Source organism: Lissotriton vulgaris, chromosome 3_1 (assembly GCF_964263255.1).
Source record: "Lissotriton vulgaris chromosome 3_1, aLisVul1.2, whole genome shotgun sequence".
Taxonomy (NCBI): Eukaryota; Metazoa; Chordata; class Amphibia; order Caudata; family Salamandridae; genus Lissotriton; species Lissotriton vulgaris.
This window is the reverse complement of record NC_141689.1, coordinates 1,075,584,498-1,075,604,618: the sequence shown is the minus strand read 5'-3', so window position 1 is coordinate 1,075,604,618 and position 20,121 is coordinate 1,075,584,498. Positions and strand designations below refer to the sequence as shown.

Sequence of the window (20,121 nt, the reverse complement as noted above, 5' to 3'; positions counted from 1 at the left end):
GAGAATATAGCCTGCTTGTGAAGGGTTCTGTGGTCTGAGCGCATGGTATTCCAGAGCTGGGAGCCCAGTGTCCGAATGATGTACAACCTCAGAATAAAACCTACCTATTTTTAGGGGTAGTGTAACCCCTTGTAATATAGTTGACAGTCTAGTAGCTGGGGTGGGCGGAGCTAGGTGGGCTGAGGGAAGAGGAGGCGTCAGTACAGGATGAGGACAGTTAGAGTAGGGACAGGAGACAGGCTGGATGCAACACAATAAAACTCCAGTATAATAAGAAATTGTGTCTGTGGTTATTTGTAGCAGGATGCTACAACTGGCGACGAGGGTGGGATAAGCAAAACCCACAAACCCACAGCACCTCGTGAAAACACCCTGTCCCAAGCAGCAGTCGAGATCGAGCTGGTGAAGACGACTGAGCTGCCACCTAAACCGAAGAGGTCAACACCCAGTGACCCTGCCCCTCTGCAGACCGCGAGGGAACTGAGAAGAGTGGCCGAGAGGAGCGCTGAAATGCTCAGTGCCAAAAAAAAAAAAAGAGCCCTTCGCGCTTAAAGCGCGGATCACGCCGGAAGCGTGCAGAGTGAGTGACCCTCGTGAAGACAGGAGTCGGGAGCCCACTCCGACCCTGCTGTGCCCCCAGAGAACTGAAGAAGTGCCCAGAGGTGGGGGAATCTGCCCCTGAAGGACTGGCTGGGGAGCGCGACCGAGCGTCTGAAAACCGGGGCTCGAATGCCCGTGATCGGAAAAAAACCTCACACCCGATGCGTGTGATTTGGCATGCCCCAACAAAACAGAAGTCGGGAGCCCACTCCGACTCTGCCAAGCCCCAAAAGTCGAAGGAAAGTGCCCTAGGGTGAAGGACATCGCCCCCACGAAGGTCTACTGCCCCCAAGAAGGTCTCCTGCCAAGCGCTGCTGAGCGCAGTGAAATTGGAGCCGAGTGAGCTCCGACGTCGGAAAACCTCACTCCGGATGCGTGGGTTTTGGCACGCCGCCGCCTAAGGACCCTGCAAAGTAAGGCGGGAGCCCACCCCAACCTCACCTGATTGTAGTAGTAACCAGAGGGACCCCAACCTGGAGTATGCTGACCCTGGAAGCAACTGCCGGTGAGTCCTGTGTGAAGAATCGGGTCGAGTGCAGAGTGAGAAAGTAGTGCCTGCAGACAACTACGGCGGCCATCTTTGAGTCAGGCAGGTTTTAAGGACATACCCTGTGTGGTCCATAGGCGGCCTTCTTGAAGTCAGGCAACGTCAAGAAATCACCAAGCATTGGCAAAAGTGAACAAAAAAGCACTGGCAAGAACAAAGAAACAAGCATTGGCAAAAGAAAGTCAACAAGCATTGATAACTGTAAGGAAACAAACAAGCATTGGCGAAGACCAAACAAACATTGGCAAAAGCAAGCAAGCATTGGTACATGCAAATAAACAAACATTGGTAGATGCAAATAAACAAGCATTGGCGAAGACCAAACAAACATTGGCAGAAACAAGCAAGCATTGGTACATGCAAATAAACAAGCATTGGTGCATGCAAATAGACAAGCATTGGTACATGCAAGTCAACAAGCCTTGGCACGTGCAAATAAACAAGCACTGGTAAATGCAAATAGACAAGCATTGGTACATGCAAGTCAACAAGCCTTGGTATGTGCAAATAAATAAGCACGGGTAAATGCAAAGAAATAGGCATTGGTAAGACAAATAAATAAGCGTGGATAACGGTGCGTGAACAACAATGAACAAGTCTTGGCAACCAAAACAGAACAAGCACGAGCAACCACAAGAGTGACTTAACAAACAAGCATTGACAAAAACAAATATCAGCACGGGTGGAAACGCGAACACTGAGAAACGCAAGCGAATGCGCAGTGGCGAATGTAATGAAGTAACACGTGTCTGTAAAATAAAAGAAGCACAAGCGAACACAAGGACCAAGCAAAGACAACAGCACAATGGAACAAGCATAAGCAAATTCAAGAGACAGATAAAGACGACGCTGAGCACAAACTGAAGAGCGCCGAAGGGAGGAGTTGCTGGACAGAACCACACGAGGTTCAGAAGAGGGAAAGACTGCGAAAGAGAGTCCCAGGAACAAGCACAACACACACTGAAGTGACTGGAGGACTTGCGCTAGTGCACAGGGAACGCCCGAACGAACAAAGATGTCAAACGTGCCCAGCATCACCGCAGAAGAGTTGGTAAACACCTGCCACTAGCATGCAACTCGAAAGAAAAGAAACCTTGTGTCTAGCACAGTGCAGCTGGGTGGTGGACACTTCGGAACGCACAAAATCTGAGTGATTCACTGGCACATACTGTGATGACTGCAAAGATTATCAACGTCCCAGCACATGACCAGACCACAGGTTTCGACTAAAGAGGATCAGCTAAGAAGACGAGAAGACGAGTGAACAGCCCGTGCCCTGCAAATATAATCCATCAAAATCCTCCTCTCATGGCGGGGGAAGAAGTAGCACAACAGTTCAATCCCTGCATTGAAGTACCACCCCCAGGGGTGCAGACGGATACCTGGAGTCTGTGTCTCAAACGGAACCATTGGCTGGCAACATTGAGTGACTTCCTGGACGCCAATGGTGAACAAAGAGAGAGGAAATGTTTAATGCTGCTCCTCCATTTGGTGGGTCCTGAGGGCCAATGCCCAATCAAAACATCTTCCAAAGAAGACACAGAAATCTATAAAAGACTCCAAGAGAAGCTAGGTGCCCGTCTCTCCGCACAAGCGGAAGTGGATCATGAGCGCATCGCTTTCAACACAGCTCGGCAGGAACCAGGTGAACCATTGCCAAGTTTCATCATTCGGTTGCAAAACCTGGTACAAGGCTGCCACTTTAACACCTTTACGAATGAAGACGCAGTTCGACTCCGGATAATTGAAGGCTGCGCAAACCCCATCACAAAGCTCAAGATCCTGCGAGGAAATTGGTCATTAGAAGAAATCATTAGGAAGGCTGAAATTGGAATACACGTCAAGGCAAAAGACAAATAAAAGAACCTGCCTCTGAAAGCAACATCTCAAGATGCCTGGACGGATGAAACTCGGAAAATGCACAAAACAAAAAGGAGAGAGAGGGAAGGCAGACCAGTGAAAAGACAACGAGAGAGACAAAGTGAGGAGCACTCCGAGTCAATCAGTCAAAGGACAACCTCAAGGAGTTCTTCACCCTCAAGGTGTCATTCAATGTCTGACGAGGAGGGAGCGTCAAGTGGGACAGACCGCACTCCTGGACAAGAAGGTAACCTGCACAACAAGAGAGTAAGGAAGACAAACCATAGAAGAAGAAATCAAAATGGTCAAAATGGGAAGTTGGCGCAGGAACATTCTTCGCCAAGTTGTGAAGATGAGTCTGAAGGAACATCATCCAGCAGGAGAACACATCACACCCACATCATGGGTATCCGAGCACCAAATAAGTGGGAAGAAGAAATAGGTCGCATAAGACGAACTGACCCTACCCAACAACGAACAGGAAAAGACCAACGCATCAATGACACCGGGGACAACGAAGAAACTGAGAAGACGTCGTTGACATGTGAGAAAGGCAAAGATGGAAAATCTCAAGAGCAAACACAAAGAACAAGCACGTGGTTGTTGAACAACTTCTCAAATGAAACAACGCCAAAGACAAGTCGACGAAGGCGCCCGGAAAAGGGTTTTAAAGACAACCCTGAGTCAACGCACAACGTGTCACGGCCCACTCATTTCAGACATCCATTACCCGATACACCCTCAAAGGAACGCTTCAAAAGGAGTATGGCCAGGAACTCCTCTGGTTCAGAGAGCACGTCTGTCCGATCCTGTAAGTCGACAAGAGACTTCTCTGACCCAGAGGGCTCGTCTGTTCAATCCCGTGAGTTGACCGAGTCATGGGCCCGACAACAGCCATGGCGTCAACCACCCGAAAGCACCATGGAACCAAAGGACATCCTTCCCATCAAGAGTAACACGTCACACACTAAGGACTCTGAATACTCAGTCACACCACAAGACAACCTGTCATGTCAGTCACAAGTATATCTGGACATAGATCAGACACCGTCACCCCTGAAGGGGTCCGCAAGGCTGACTCAAAAGACCTACAAAAGGAAAACAGAGACAGTGGACCTTAATCACCAGACGGGAAGGGACCAGCCATCCACTCTGCAAGGAAAACCGGACATGTCAGCAGAGAGAGATCATCAGATGAGAGAGAAACATGCCTATGCACAGATAGCCCTCGAGCTCGCCAGACAACCCGAGGCCGTGAATGAGTTATCGAACCACACCGTACTGTCTGGTATACATGACCCTGAATTGGAGGGCAATGTTGCCCTCGACCGGACCAGACAAAAGAAAGTAAAAGTAAATGCGGCGAATGAGTTACCGAACCAAACCAAGACAGTCTCATCAGATAGCACCGTACTGTCTGGTATGCATGACCCTGGATTGGAGAGCAGTGTTGCCCTCGACCGGACAAGACAAAAGGAAGTAAAAGTAGATGCTGGTGCTCAGAAGAGGACCAGAACATTATCCACTCATGAAAGAGATCGAGCATCTGAACCAACAGTTACACCGCAGGAAGGAAACATGATGACTGCGGAGTGTGTGAGTAAACAGTTCAAACGCAACGTGGTCAAGAATGCCCTGATCCAGACAACAGAAAGATTGACCAAAGCCAAGGCCACAACTGATTCGACACTACTGAGGTTTGAAGAACAGACTGTCCGCCGACCCGTGTGGTGGATTGAAGAATTGCGAACACTGAAGACATTAAGCTCATTTTGTTAAGAAAGGGGGAGATGTAATATAGTTGACAGTCTAGTAGCTGGGGTGGGCGGAGCTAGGTGGGCTGAGGGAAGAGGAGGGGTCAGTACAGGATGAGGACAGTTAGAGTAGGGACAGGAGACAGGCTGGATGCAACACAATAAAACTCCAGTATAATAAGAAATTGTGTCTGTGGTTATTTGTAGCAGGATGCTACACCCCTGTCTAAGCAAATCCTCACCACTAAATGACACCCCATGGACTTTTCCAACTAGGATTTCATAACGTTTAAAAAAAAGGTTGCTAGTGTGGTAAGGTTCAGCAGAAGTAGGGGAGGGATGTTTTAAATGATACAAAAGTGGTTTGACTTCTGTTTTGACAGAATTTATTTTGCATATAAATCGCTATTTTGTGAATGAGTCATCTACAACCCTGAATTATGTGTGGTGAGGTTACTGATACACGCATGCTAATAACAGCAAAACTTGCATTAAAAGGGTACAAGTTCAAACAGCTCAAACTACTACACTTGAAACGTGGTTGTTAAGCACTCCTTCCTTAGTGGACGGACTTCTGTTTCATTAATTATTGTCTGTTGGTGTTTTCTACACCGTGCCATGCTTCTTTTCAGAAGTTTCGACAGACCTGCCTGGTGGTCTTCATCCTGTCGATTTCTTTTAAAAAATGTTTATGGGTCACAAGATTAGGCGTCCTGTTATGCTAGTTGGAAATGTAAAGTCCTTATACTTTCCAGAAGTGTGCAGACAATGTTTTTCCTGTTTTCGATCCTTGGGATGGTATTCCACAGTAACACTTTCAACCTGACTGCTATGCGAACGTGGACCTGAAACGTCCTGGGGGGGGGGGGATTTGTGAAAACAAAAAGCATTAATGAGCCTTTGGGAAAGATGTGGTTTAAATCCGGTGCTTCCAATGCTGGCCCATAACCATGGCCGGATAGGTCTTTTATTCTCTGAGCATTTCCCCATTGGGCTGGAGCCCATGGAGGTTGTTTTTGAAAGCCCTGGGCAGCTCCTGGTGCCACTGACACTCTCCCATGCTATGTTAATTGCAGCCTGCATCGGAGGGGTGGGGGGGTAAGGGTGGGGGGGGCTTTAAGAGTGAGAGAGATGAAGAGACGGGTAGCAAGAAAGCAATTAGAGAGGCAGAAAGAGACGAAAGAATTAGAGAATGAGAGACAATGGATGGATGGATGGAAAGGGAGAAACAGCTCAAGATGAAGGAAGCATTTATGTCAGGGCTGCTTGTTGTTACCCAGCCTGGTCCTGTCCACGAGGGCTATAGTCAAGCCAGATTTTCAGGGTAACCAATGTTTATGCAAAGGACCATCATCAGGATTTGTTGTATGTAAATCTATCTTGTGGATATTTTTAGATGCAGGTATGGCCCTGGCCCTCAAACATCAGTCTTAGATGCCACTCCTTCAAGCCGGTTATGTAGTCAAACTACGGTACCACCAAGATGGGAACACAAGTTCACAAATACAGGGGGAAACCATGGCCCGTTGATGGAGAGGGAGGTCGATATAATGTCACTTCCCTAAAGAAGTCAAAAATTCTTGCAGCTGCCCTGACTCTTCAATAGATATTTGGATAGTTAGGTGCCTGGCCATTCCCTACCAGGGACATTTGATGCAGGAGCCAATATAGGGGCATATTAGCAACAACTAGCGATAATTATCGCTATGTTGGTTTAGCTGCGATATTTTTATCGCCGAGCTGCGGCGATTTTTATTGCTTAGGAACCTTGATATTATCAAGGTATACATCCTAAGCTATAAAAAACGGCAGAAATCCATGAATATCGCTCAAAAGTGAGCGATATTCATGCATTACCGAGCTAATGCTCTTAGCCACCTACCATTGGATGACATGGCTAAGAACTGCTCAGGGGCAGGTATTAGCTTTTGGAGATATTCGCGCTTAGCGCGAATATCTCCAAAAGTTGGTAATAGGAGATAGCGATGTTAGCGACTGTTTCCAGTCGCTAACATCTTGGCACGCCCACTTTGCATGTCATTAGTGATAAATATCACTGACATGCAAAGCGGGGCCCAAGATGGTCGCTATCTTCTACTAGCTATCGCTAACTGGTGTTAGCGACAGCTAGGTAATAGGGAGATAATTTTATCTCCGCTTTCTTGGCTTTTAAAGCCAATAAAGCGGAGATAAACCCCCTTGATAATATGCCCCATAGTCTTTCAGCATTGGTTGGCAGTTATCTCAGAATTTCAATTTCGTCTTTAGTTTTTGGGCATTGTGTTGCATATTTAGTGATATTTTAGAAACCTTCTGCCTAAACGAGTTACATTAACCAAGTCTGGACCATAGCTACTGCTGCAATTCTGAAGACCTTCATGACATTGACATTGTTAATAATGTTGTTATTAATGGTCAGAGAATTTTGTTTCATTAAAGGGGCAGATTTATTAAGACGTTGTGCTGGTGCAAAGTCACACAAAGTGACACAAATGGCACAAAGTCCATAAAAAAGAATTTCGTTTCCAGCGCAAAACTTGGGGAGAGGATGTAGCCTTATGGCTAGAGCGGTCGACGTTGAAGCTTGGAAACCGGGTTCGAGTCTCGGCAACAAGGCTCAACATCCTGTGATTCTGGGCAAACCACTTAATCTCCCTGTGCCTAATAAAAATGAAAGTGTACTCATGTAATTAAACTGGTGCTACGTAAAGTGCTCTGATACCCGATATCTTCTAGTCTAGTTGGCGCTATATAAAACCCTAAAAATTAAATTTAATAAAAAAAATGTAAAACTTTTTTAGTGCTGCAAAGATGCCCTAAAAGTAATGCAAATGGCACTTTGTGTTGTTTTGCGGTACTTTGCTTCAAGGGGTATCCCAAAGGTAGTACGAGTGCATTCCCATGCTACCACCAATGGTTTATGATGCAAAGCCCTACCTACTGAAGTTGGTAGACAGGGCTTTGTGCAACAAAAAATGTCACATGAGTCAGGCATTAACAATGGGAAATGCTTTCCCTTCTCCTAGGTTTTCACAATTGCATGTGTGGTACCCTGTTGCTGTCCTGCGTTGCGTGAAAGTGAGAGAGCAGAAATGCGCCATATTTACAAAGATATGGAGCATTTCTAATCTCTCATTTCGCTGGTGTGCTGTGTGTACTATGCCAACACAGGCACACTTGCATCATAGTACAAGGGAGTCTGCATTTTGTACAGGACTGTGTTTGCACAGGAAGGATACCTTCCTGCATGAAAATCATCATTAGAGGCACTTTACGCTCTATGTGTGAAGCTGAATTCATCACACATAGAAAGAGAACGTAACAAGGACAAATGAAGATATTTCTCCTCGTTACTCCTCACTGGGGAAGGCGTAGCATTTTGATGCATTCCCAGGTTTGCTAGCTTTAGTAAATATGGTAATGTTACAAAATCCATGGGTGGATGCATGGGAATGCTCATGCTCCACCCATGGAACGCCTCGCAGATTGAAATGTAACATAACGCAGCACTAGTCCCTGCGATGCAATCCATTTCTTTACAAAGTCAAAGTGGTGCAAATAACCCCTTTGTGGCTGCGTAAATATCACTGAAGTGTCAAAAGTTTTAAAGTTAGTCTAGGGTTATGTAATTTTTTGTATTGAAAGGGTACTTTTCCAGTGCAAACCCTCTGCAAGACATCACCCACACACCTATGGTGCAAAGATATGTGCATGACACTAGGCAGCCTGTCTGTATGCCAGTGCTGAGGAAGAATGCAGCAGCTCCATATCTTAGTAGATTGCACTGCTCTCTCCCTCTAGCACAACACAGAGAAGTTTGTTTGCGCTATTTTTGGGTAAAGTGCTTTTTGCCCAAGGCAAATTGTGAAAAATCCTAATTTTAAGACTTTGGGTATTCAAAGAAGGCATTTAGGAGTCCTAAAGTTAGGAGTCCTAACTTTACTACTACTAAATTGCGAAAAATCCTAATTTTAAGACTTTCGGTATTCACAGAAGGCATTTAGGAGTCCTAAAGTTAGGACTCCTAACTTCTGTGAATACCGAAATGAGTAAGTGCCTTCTGTGAATACCAAAATGAGTAAGTGCCTTCTGTGAATACCAAAATGGTAGTAAGTTTAGGATTTTGTCTTAAGTTAGTTCTGTGAATCGGGCCCTATAGGTAGAAACTCTATATTACTTGTAAATTAACATTTTGGTAGATTACAGTTGAGATCTGCACTGACTTCACCTGTCCAGATAAGTGCATTTTGGCAAACTCTTAATTATTGAGTGTATACTCTCATCAAACAGTACCCTCTGTAACAAAATAAGCAGTAGCATTCGTCTTGTCCTCTTCCAAGGTTTGCAGGTCTTGCATGATTTAGCCAGAGGGTGGATTCTCACAAAAAAGAGTTGCCTCCAGAGGAGCACAGACTTTGGCCTAGATCAATCATGTGATTCCCATTGGGTCACCCATGTGAAAAGCTGTACATCTCATTTTACGCACTGGGAATGGTTGCAGTCAGACGGTTATCTTTCTTGGAAATGTTAAGGCACTTCCATCCCTCAGTTGTCCATATCTTTATTTAACAATGAACTGAAGTGCATCTTTCTAAGCACCCAACATTAATATGTCTTTGGACCACAACGAGGTTGAGATATCAGACTTCATCAATTGGGAGGCAATGAAGAAATTACACAAACATTCCAACAATTCTTCTTGACTTGCTATTGCAACATTAAACATTTAAAAGGTATTTAGGAAAAGAGAGGAAGAAAGAAAAACTATAGAAATTCCTGGACTTGTTTTTATGAAAAATTGACTCCGAAATTAAGGAGACCAGTGAAGACACTGGTGGAAATTAGGGTCAGAAAGGATGGGACTTATTTAAAGAGGAAATGCAGTAGCAATAGCAGAGTTTGCGGTTGTTTGTCTGAACCATTATAGTTATATGATGTCTGATTTAAAAACCCTACACTGACTGACAGAGCGTTACATGGACAATCATGGATTAGTTGAGTAAATTGTTTATCGTTTATCATATTTCTAAGAGATTAAGATCATCAAACTTCATCCTATTGGTCCAGTCATCCATTCCACTATAAGAAGTTTGATGGAAGTAGCCTTCTTGGGCAATGATCATCTCTACTGAGCTCCTTTTGAATGCATCAAAGGGAGAAAACTGATGTTTTTCGATTTGGAAGTTTTATAAAAGGTTATTGTCAGCCATTCTTGTGAGCTGGCTATCCTAGTCTTGTGCCACCTTGAGAGATGCCAAAAACCAGTCTTTGCCTACCTTTCTAGGCCAACTCGGAGACTCTGTTAAAAGTTTTCAAAGGTTTGCCCGTCTCGCTATTAGCATAGCTAATGGTTCTAGATGTCAACCATTTAATTGGTGATGAATTGCTGTACCATCTGGCCCAATGAACTCAGAGGCTACTGTGTGTTGGCTAGTATTGTTTCTTAAAAATCCTAATAAAATAAATGGTAGTTATAGTTGGATAGTGACCATAACTACCTTATGGCAATCAACATTAGTAAGAAGAGGCATGTGTATATCATCGTTAAATCTATAGGGAGTTTTCAATCACTTATATATTTTTGAAGCTTTATTTTGCAAACGTGGCCAGAGGGCATTAGTATGCTTTACAATACAACCAGATTACATTACATACTTTTTAGGCACAGGGAGATTAAGTTGTTTGCCCAGAATTACAGGAATTTCAGCTGAGGATGAGATTCAAACCTGGTTCCTCATTTTTAAAGTCAATAGTTGCAGATACTAGGCCACATCTCCAACCCCATATATGAGTAAATCAAAAAGTCCGACTGTGGAGGTGCTTGAGGAGCATGAGTGTACACAGAGGATATTAGCGACGAGATATCAAAATGACGTAAGAAAAATCAAAGCTTAGCTCTCCTGAAACACAGATCTGAAATCTAATCTACACATATGGCTCGTAACCTTGATTAACCAAGGTACCTATGATTCAGAGGCTGGCATGTCCTGGTCATGTGGGATGCTGAAAGTTGCACAGGGCAGACATCTAGTTTCAGAATGAAGAACCCCATTAAAAATGTTGGGGGCACTAGAGGGCCCGCAGCAAGATGGCCTCATGATAGTGCTGCGATGCCGGACAGAATATCTATCCTTAAATTATTAGCAGGGATGGCCAACATCTGAATGCCTAAGTGACAAAATCGAGTGTCAGAAAGAAAACGCTAAATGAAACTGATGAGAGAAGTAAGTGCTGCTGGAAGAATAAAGAGAAACCATGTCAACAAAAAAGCGCACTCCGTGAGTCGACGAAGGGATAAAATGGCAGCACTGTACGGTACCTGGACCGCCGCGGAGCCGGGCCTAACTTCAAGGCACACCGGAGCGGAATGCAAGCTTGACGAAGGCGATGTGCGGCTGGTACATCGACCGACATTAGTTGATGGGGACAACATGCAGCTTACATGCCGCCCATCAGCGTGTGACGCCAGGTGACTAAGAACATGCCGCGCCCCAGATTCATGGAGCGGCTTCCCTTTTATTGTAATGCAACACTGCATCAGAGGCAGACGTATAAATAGCCCACCCCAAGATACAAAATATGTGGTGATATGCGGAAAATGAAAGAGTGCTGATGTGGGGAATTCGGTCCGGGCTGCGCTAGTGTGCACAAACAGCGCCAGAACTGGAACTTTGCAAGAATCAGTGCTGCACCGGGTTAGTATCTGCAGTGCTGCATAAATTTGCCCAGAGGTACAACCATCATACCTGCCTGTGTGAACTGTGTGCAATAACCCTCTTTCTGTGCGAGCTGAGGCCCACCAACTAGTGGTGAATATTCAAAGGCATACATAGGACGATAGTGCCGGTCCGCAGTCACCAAGTTCTGACCAGAGGAATACACCATACGGCAGCTTATTGAAGGGGTGCCATAATCTGTATACTAGCTGATGGGCGCGAAAGTGCAACAATGTGCAAAGTCGATAAGCAACAATCCAGAGTAACGTTTGGTGCCTGCCGAACCCCCAGATATACAGTGGCACACTCAGACACTGAACTTGAGACGGAACAGGCAAGAGGGTCAAATATGGAGGCTGCCCTGAGTGCTATCCAGCAAAGCCTGCAAGCAATCGACGGGAAAATCGATACCCTCACAGTCAGAATGGACAACATGGCCGCAAAGTTAGACAAACAGGGACTGTGCCTGGATTATTCGGAAACACGCATCTCTGCAGTCGAAGATGAGTCCGGTGCAACAGTAAAAAAATTAGATGACATGGAAAAACTACTCGAAGTGATAAAACCTAAAAATGAAGACTTGGAATTGAGATCTCACAAAAATAATATACAAATTATGGGGATTCCAGAAAGTACAAATACAGGTTGCCTTGAAGACATTGTTGAGGACATGCTAAGAGAAGTGTTTGGCACAGAAAACTTCTCTCTCCAATGCTCATCATCAAAAGGGCGCACAGATCGCTCACTCCAAGACCACCACCAGGTGCTCCACCACGGCCTATTGTGTCTAGCATACTGAACTACAGGGATCGTGATACGGTACTACGACTGGCAAGAGAGAAACCACAGATTCACTACAAAGGTAATAGGGTGTCCTTCTATACCGATTTTACTATGGCGGTGCAGCAGCTCGTAAGGAGTTCGCCCCCGCCAATAAGAAATTCCATGAAATGGACATAGCATATGCCATGCTGTACCCTTCAAGGTTGCGGATTACACATAGGGGCAAGACAAAATACTCCAACACACCGAAAGCAGCACATGACTTTCTTCAGCATATAACACACACAATAAGGAATGAGGAGCGGACATTGTCTTCTTTGCACTCTGAATAATAAGAAATGGGATGTTTCACCTGATCTGCTGTTTTCCCGGCTGGGGAAACCAAACCTATAAGTGGAAGACTGGTCACCAGCGAAGGTATGCCAAGTAGCAGAAGATGAGACTAAGTTAACAAGAATGCCAAAGAGTGTAATAAAAGTGGGGCTTGGGTCTCCATTAACTGTACACTACTACAAGAGAGGGTAATGCCTAGCTGCCTTATTTAGTTTAAGTCATACTATGCTGGCAAAGTTCAGATCTATGTACATATATAAGGACGATAATGAAAGTTCAGTCACACTCAACTCCACCTAAGTATAACATTGCAAGTACTTTTCTTGTAACTGCTGTACTAGAGACCAGAAAGCTTGTAAGGGTGGGTTTGCTATCGGTAAAGTATGTATGTACTGAGGCTCTCAAAAGTAGATGCATATCATATGAGCCATAAATCTAAGGCCATTCCGGCTACATCTGCTCTGCGGATGAGAGAACAGGCACCAAGCGGCCCCCTGTGGGTATTTCCCAACAAAGTTAAAATGTTATATATAATGTTCTTGTGGGTATGTCTTTGGCATGATTGGGATGCTAAAGTGGGTGGGGGGTTGTGGAGTTGAATGTTTTATCAGGCTTATTCCACTGGCATAGACTGCAACAAGAGAATGTCACAATTAGGGTATATATTAATCGACTATGCAGGCTACAAGTGCATACCATATATACAGGTGTATATAAGATGCAATATATACATGTACAGCACAGATATCTAAATGGATAGCAGAAACAACTCATTGCCACTACGTTTACTCACCTGGAATGTTAGAGGCTTAAACAATCCCAGGAAAATTAGACTGGTACTAGCTAGGATACTTAGATAGGCATCAGGTAGAAATAGCCGTGTTGCAGGAGACCCATCTAATGAAATCAAAATCATGTGGGCTTGGTGGGAGATGGGCTGGAGTCATCATAACGTCATCATGCTCTTCATATTCTAAAGGTATAATAATCCTTGTTAAAAAAGGAGTTCAATTCACAATTGAAAGCACAATTACAGATGAGCAAGGGAGATATATAAAAGTTGCCGGAATTCTAAGAGGATCACAAATAGGACTAGTTAACACCTATGGTCCAAACGTGGACGACCCGGAATTTTTAATAAATATATGGAGAAAATTAAGAGAGCTACCAGAGATGGAAATACTATGGGGTGAAGACCTAAATGTATCGCTTAGCGATGATCAGGACAGATCAGGTACAATGAGTGAGCCTCATAAACAGGCAGCCAAGATAATACTGGATGGTATGTCTGAACTTAGGATGGTAGATATATGGCAGCTGCGAAACCCACGAATGTTAGAAAGCACACACACATCTGCAGCACATGGCAGTTGGTCATGGATTGATTACTGGCTAGCTACGGAAGCAGCTAGCACTTGGACAAGGTCATGGCATGGATTGATTACTGGTTAGCAACGGAAGCAGCTAGCAATTGGACACAAGATGTATGGCACCTCCCAAAGATGCTGTCAGATCACAAACCAGTATTACTTTCCCTAGATATCCCAATTTATATACCTCCACCGTAGGTATGGAGATTTAATGCCAAGGCTCTGTTAGACCCACTATATAGTAACACAATCAGAAATGCAGTAGAAGAATATTTCCAATTAAATAAAGCCTCAGTGGAGGACTCAAGTTTGCTTTGGGAAGCATTTAAAGCTACAATACATGGAATATGCATTAGCACACATGCGGGAATACTGTGCGATTTACGCACACAACTAGCGAAATGAGAAGACACTATCAAAAAACTAGATGAGGAGTATGAACGCACACATAAATCAGATACTATAGGAACCATTAGAGACACACTAACCACCTTTAAAGAACTTGCTGCCAACAAAATTAAATATGTGGCGCGATGACAGACGGCTATGGCATTTGGTGAGGGGGCAGATCGGGTTGTGTACTAGCACAGAAAAAATGCAATGAACGTGAAACCCAGACAGTCATAAAAATAAAGGATCCAAAAGGTATAACACACTGTGACACTGTAGGCATATTAGGAGCATTTATGGAAACATATAGCGAACTTTACGCCACATGCGATACAGCAGGTGCACAAGAAATTATACATTTCTTAGAGGACATAGCAATAGCATGGCTATCAGTGGGCCAAAGAGAATGTTTGGAACAGCCATTCAGGATAGAAGATGTTAAAAAAGCCACAAAATAATACCTAATGGCAAGGCCCCTGGGCCTGATGGGTTTACAAGGGAATTCTACAAAGAATATGCAGAGATACCAAGCCTGTACTCAGTAGAAATGTATGAAGACGCCCACTGCAAACAAACTCTCCACCAACATTACATGAAGCACTGGTGATTGCCCTCTTAAAACCTGACAAAGACCCAGAGAAAAGTGAGTCCTATAGGCCGCTGCCACTCATTAGCACTGACACAAAAATATTAGCTAAAATTATAGCTACAAGACTGCAACCGCTCATGCAGAACCTTATTTTATCAGATCAATCTGGATTTATACCAGCAAGACCCACAGCACATAGCATACGTACCATATTCACATTTTCACATCAGTTGAATCCAGGACTAGAGGCGGCGGCAGTATTACTGGACGTGGCTAAGATTTTCGATTCAGTGGAATGGGTATACTTATTCACGATTCTGCAAAGAATGGGTATGCCCAATACACTACTGCAATGGATAAAGCTTTTGTATACCAAACCAATAGCGTGTATAAAAGTAAACAGACACATATCAAGTGTGATACTGAGAGGCACCAGGCAATGGTGTCCACTATCACCCACGCTCTTTGCCATTGCACTAGAACAACTGGCGTGTAAAATTAGACAACAACACGCAGCCACTGCGATGAGATTTAGCCAGCGCCCCATAAGTATTTCTCTATATGCAGACAATATGGTACTTTATGTACGAGACCCAGGGACTAATCTATCTCCATTATTGAGGGAATATATAAAATTCGGGAGACAATCTGGCTTACAAATTAATTGGAGTAAATCCACAGTACACCCATTGACGGAAATCACTCAACCACCCCACATGGCAGGAGGATCCAGGTAAATATTTAGGAATGTGGATCCACAGGGACCCAGCTACGGTACTAAATACAAACTATGGGATGGCGATAGACAAACTTGTAGCACAAGTCAACAGATGGATCTAACTACCATTATCTCCTGCAGATAGAATAGCCATCATAAAGATGGTAGTACTACTAACATTCTTATATTTATTCAACAACATTCCAATACCGCCACCAGCTCCAGTATTTAAGCGGCTAACAGAAAATGTAACAAGACTAACCTGGGCAGGGAAACAAGCATGTATCGAGTTACAAACATTGACACTACCATACACACAAGGGGGATTTGTGGTACCAGACTTATTGCTATTCTTTCTGTGCGCACAGGCACAGAATGCACACTACTGGTTCCACCCAATACGATATATGCCACACGTGGCAGTTGAGAATGGAGATGCAAGTCCCATTCCACTTAGCTGCATACTGACATACCAACATACGCATGTGACCAAAAATAAAGTAAATACAATACAATACACAAATTTAGCATGGCAACGTATGGGAAAACTGGTGTGCAAGTTGCCACTGTACGCACCGGTAATGCCGCTAAAGCAACACCCATCAATATCAGTAACACAGGATGGGGCTGATATGGAATTACTGCAACAGGTGGGCATAGATAAGATGGGAGACCTCTACAAAGAAGGTATATTTATTGACCAAAGTGACTTAAGCTATATAAGCAATCAGTCACTATTGTTTAAATTTACATATCACAGACTAAAAGGTGCAATCAAAAAGTTATATCCAACCTTCCCAAACGAACCGCCCACGCTGGCACCGCTGCAAATGATTATTACTAACTCAGATAATACACACATGGTAACGAAATTGTATAAATCCCTACGAGCCGAAATAGCAAGAAACACTGGCAACGCACAGGAGAGATGGAGTGCTCTGCTAGAAACCCTGCTAAGTATGGAAGACTGGCAAAGTTGCTGCGTACTAACAGAAATACTAACCCCTAAAAGTAATTTATGCATTATACATTATTAAATATTTACATCAAATATATCACACACCCCTTAAACTACAAAAATATGAGCTGCGAGGAGATGCAAACTGCAGAAGATGTGGGGAGGATAGTGCTGATTTTTTGCATTTGGTATGGCATTGTGGCAATGTCAGATCATACTGGGAGGATGTCACAGAGCTCCTGGGTCGCATGCTAGATACTAAAATAGAATGTTCAATACAAGTCTGCCTGCTGGGCCTTGTGAAGCACTTACAATGAGTCCAACGTAAATTTTGTGCAATAGCGCTATTATTGGCAAAGAGAAGGGTATCAATGCACTGGGACAGTAAACAATTTCCTAGAAGTAAGCGCTGGATAATGGACATGGTGTATTGTAGAGATACCCTGGAAACATATGAAGAAGAAGAACTTCCAACCATGTCAAAGCCTAAAGATTTCTGGGAACCACTGACAACTTATTTGAGAACAAATCCAGATATGCTGACTGAATCAGCTGAGGGAGCACATATACGCCAGATGTAGGAAACTGGAAACAGTACTGAGCTGTAATGCATATCAATGCTGTATATGTATGATGCACTGCTGTGATGATTTTAGATAAAGCCTGAGATGTTTGTTGTATGTGTTTTTAAAAAATCTATAAAACTTATCATTTGAAACAAAAACATTTAAAATGTTTACTTAGTTTTACTATGTCATTGACCCACTGTTGTTATCCCAATAAATGGAAGACATTCATAGAGCCTCCAGTCTTTGGACTCTCAAAATCCTGGAACTCTGCCGAAAAGGCAAGACATTTAGGTGCTATTTTCTACTATCAATCAATTCAATCAACCAAATAGCATTTATACAGTGCACAATTGCTTCAAAGGAGGAATCTCTGCACTATCTGTAAGAGAGACTGACCCAAACAATAGGAGTACAGTAGGATCAAGGCCCTATCAAAAAGAAAGGTTTTTAATTCTTATTTAAAGATAGGCACAGAAGAAGCCCTATGAAGTCTAACAGGTAGTGCATTCCACAGTTTGGATGTCAAAAATGCAAAAGAGCTGCCCCTTTGTCTGGCCTTCTTTGGGATATACAGAGGTTGGATTTGGATATTGTTGGAACTGAGATATCTGCATTGCAAATAAGAATGTAGTATTTTCCTCAGATAGTGAGGGCCATCACATGACAATGCCCTAAAAGCAAACGTAAGTGCTTTAAATTGAAAGTGATTGGCTATTGACCGCAAATATAAATGCTTCAGCTAAGGCAAGATGGATTGCCAATAAGGAATTATCAGAATCAATCTTGTTGTCACATTTTGTACTAGCTGGAGTTTTCAGAGTAAAACAGCAGAAAGACCCAAATAAAGACAATTCGCATAGTCTAATCTAGATGTTATAATCATGTGACCATCTGTTTTTCGTGTGTCTTCCAGAACCAAATGGAGCATATTCCTCAAGGATTTAAGATTAGCAAGGCAAATCACCAATACCTGTTTTATTAGAGCAGAAAATGAGAGGTTCAAATCAAATAATATTCCTATATTTCTTGCAGAGGAAGTGTGAATAAGGGAAGGATTGAGTTCCTTAGGTCACCAAGTACTAGGGGTAGGCAGATAACTCAGTCCAAAGAAAAGTACTTCTGTTTTATCCTATTAAATTTAAAAAGTTGGCATCCATCCAAACAGCAACTTCTGTAATACACTCTTTGATAATAGTAATGGCATTATCTGTACCTTTGAAAAGGTTTTCAGTCAGCATTCAGTACTGAATATGCCTTATTAGAGATCATAGAATTCATCACATAAACCTTGGATTGTGGGCGATCAGCCAGGTTAGGTTTGCTTGATCTATCAGCTGTGTTTGATACAGTCTCGCATGCCACTCTCCTGGATAGAATTACCATGGCAGGTATTCGGGCGAGGCTTTTACATGGCAAAAAACCTTTTTAGGGGATAGACCGCAGTTGGTTTAAACCCACCCACTCACTTTTTCCCCTATACCTCTTCATCTCTCAACCCCAGTCTTTTCAATTTCTATCTAGCACCGTTGGATCAGCTCATTCAATCCTGGGGTGTGCAGGTGGTGTCTTACGTGGACACCACCTGCACACCCCAGGATTGAATGAGCTGTCAGATAGTCCTTTTTTATTCCTTACTAGCTGTACCCGGCAACGTGTTGCTGTTGCTCAGTCTGGTTAAATTGAAGAGAAAAGGAATAGTAAGCGCACGTTTCTAATATGTTTAATTTCACAATGCTTGTTGGTATACAATATGTTTTAGTGACTATTGTCTCTACGCGTCTCTTGTAGTTGTTGCGCAGCAAGGAAATCGATAGGGTGTGTTCGGCCTTTCGATGAAAAACGCGCGTATTGGACACAAGCGTATTCGAATCCAACGTTATGTATATATAAACACGCAATAATGTTGCAAAGTGAACCAACTCCTCCCCCCTCCCTTCACCCACTTCCCGGTCTGCCATCCTGACACTAACTGTCCATCCTAATATATGTAGACTATTGTCTCTATGCGTCCCTTCTTAATGTTGCAAAGTGAACCAACTCCTCCCCCCTCCCTCCACCCACTTCCCGGTCTGCCATCCTGACACCAGCTGTCCAACCTAATATATGTAGACTATTGTCTCTAAGCGTCCCTTGTAGTAAATCGATACGGTCTGTTCGGCCTTTCGTTTAAAAACACGCGCGTTTTGGACACGTGCTTATTCGAATCCAACGTTTTGTATATATAAACATGCGCCTAATCGAATCCAACGTTGTGTCAAAATTTCAAAGCAATCGGTGAAGAACTTTTGGAGATTTAAGATTTTGAACAAACGAACATTGACATTTTTATGTGTCTGTTCGGGCTTTCGATTAAAAACGTGCGCGTATTGGGCACGCGCGTTTTCGAACCCAACGTTGTGTATATAAAAACACGCGCATATTCGAATCCAACGTTGTGTCAAAATTTCAAAGCAATCGGTGAAGAACTTTCGGAGATTTACGATTTTGAACGAACGAACATTTACATTTTTATTTATTTAGATTATTATTATATTATTATTTTTGACTCTAATGTATTGCTACTGTATTCCAATGTATTTTTTTAACTATAATAATACAAATATTTGAACACAAAAAAGAAATAGACAAGGAATCTATATGTAAGTGGCCAACATTTTTGTTTCAGAAAGATGTTGATTTAGCAAAAAAATGAAGAATACGAAGAATTACACAAACTTACCAGTTCCTCAGATGGGATATAAATGTCAAATGATTTTAGATGACATAACATAGAGAACTCACTTGTTATTCAGAAAGCATCAGCACTGCACTCCACACATAATTCTTGTGATTCCTTTCATACATCTTTAGAAAGACTAATGTTATAATCACTAGATCATTGTGGACCCGCATAATAACATTTTCTCGCTATTATGACAATTTCCTGAACAGATG

General features: G+C 43.2%; 1 protein-coding gene across 3 annotated transcripts in view; it reads right to left on the bottom strand.

The window, feature by feature from the left end:
* The window catches only part of CD274 (CD274 molecule), a 293,265-nt gene that overhangs the window by 113,314 nt on the left and 159,830 nt on the right, over window positions 1–20,121 (bottom strand). The window lies entirely within an intron of this gene.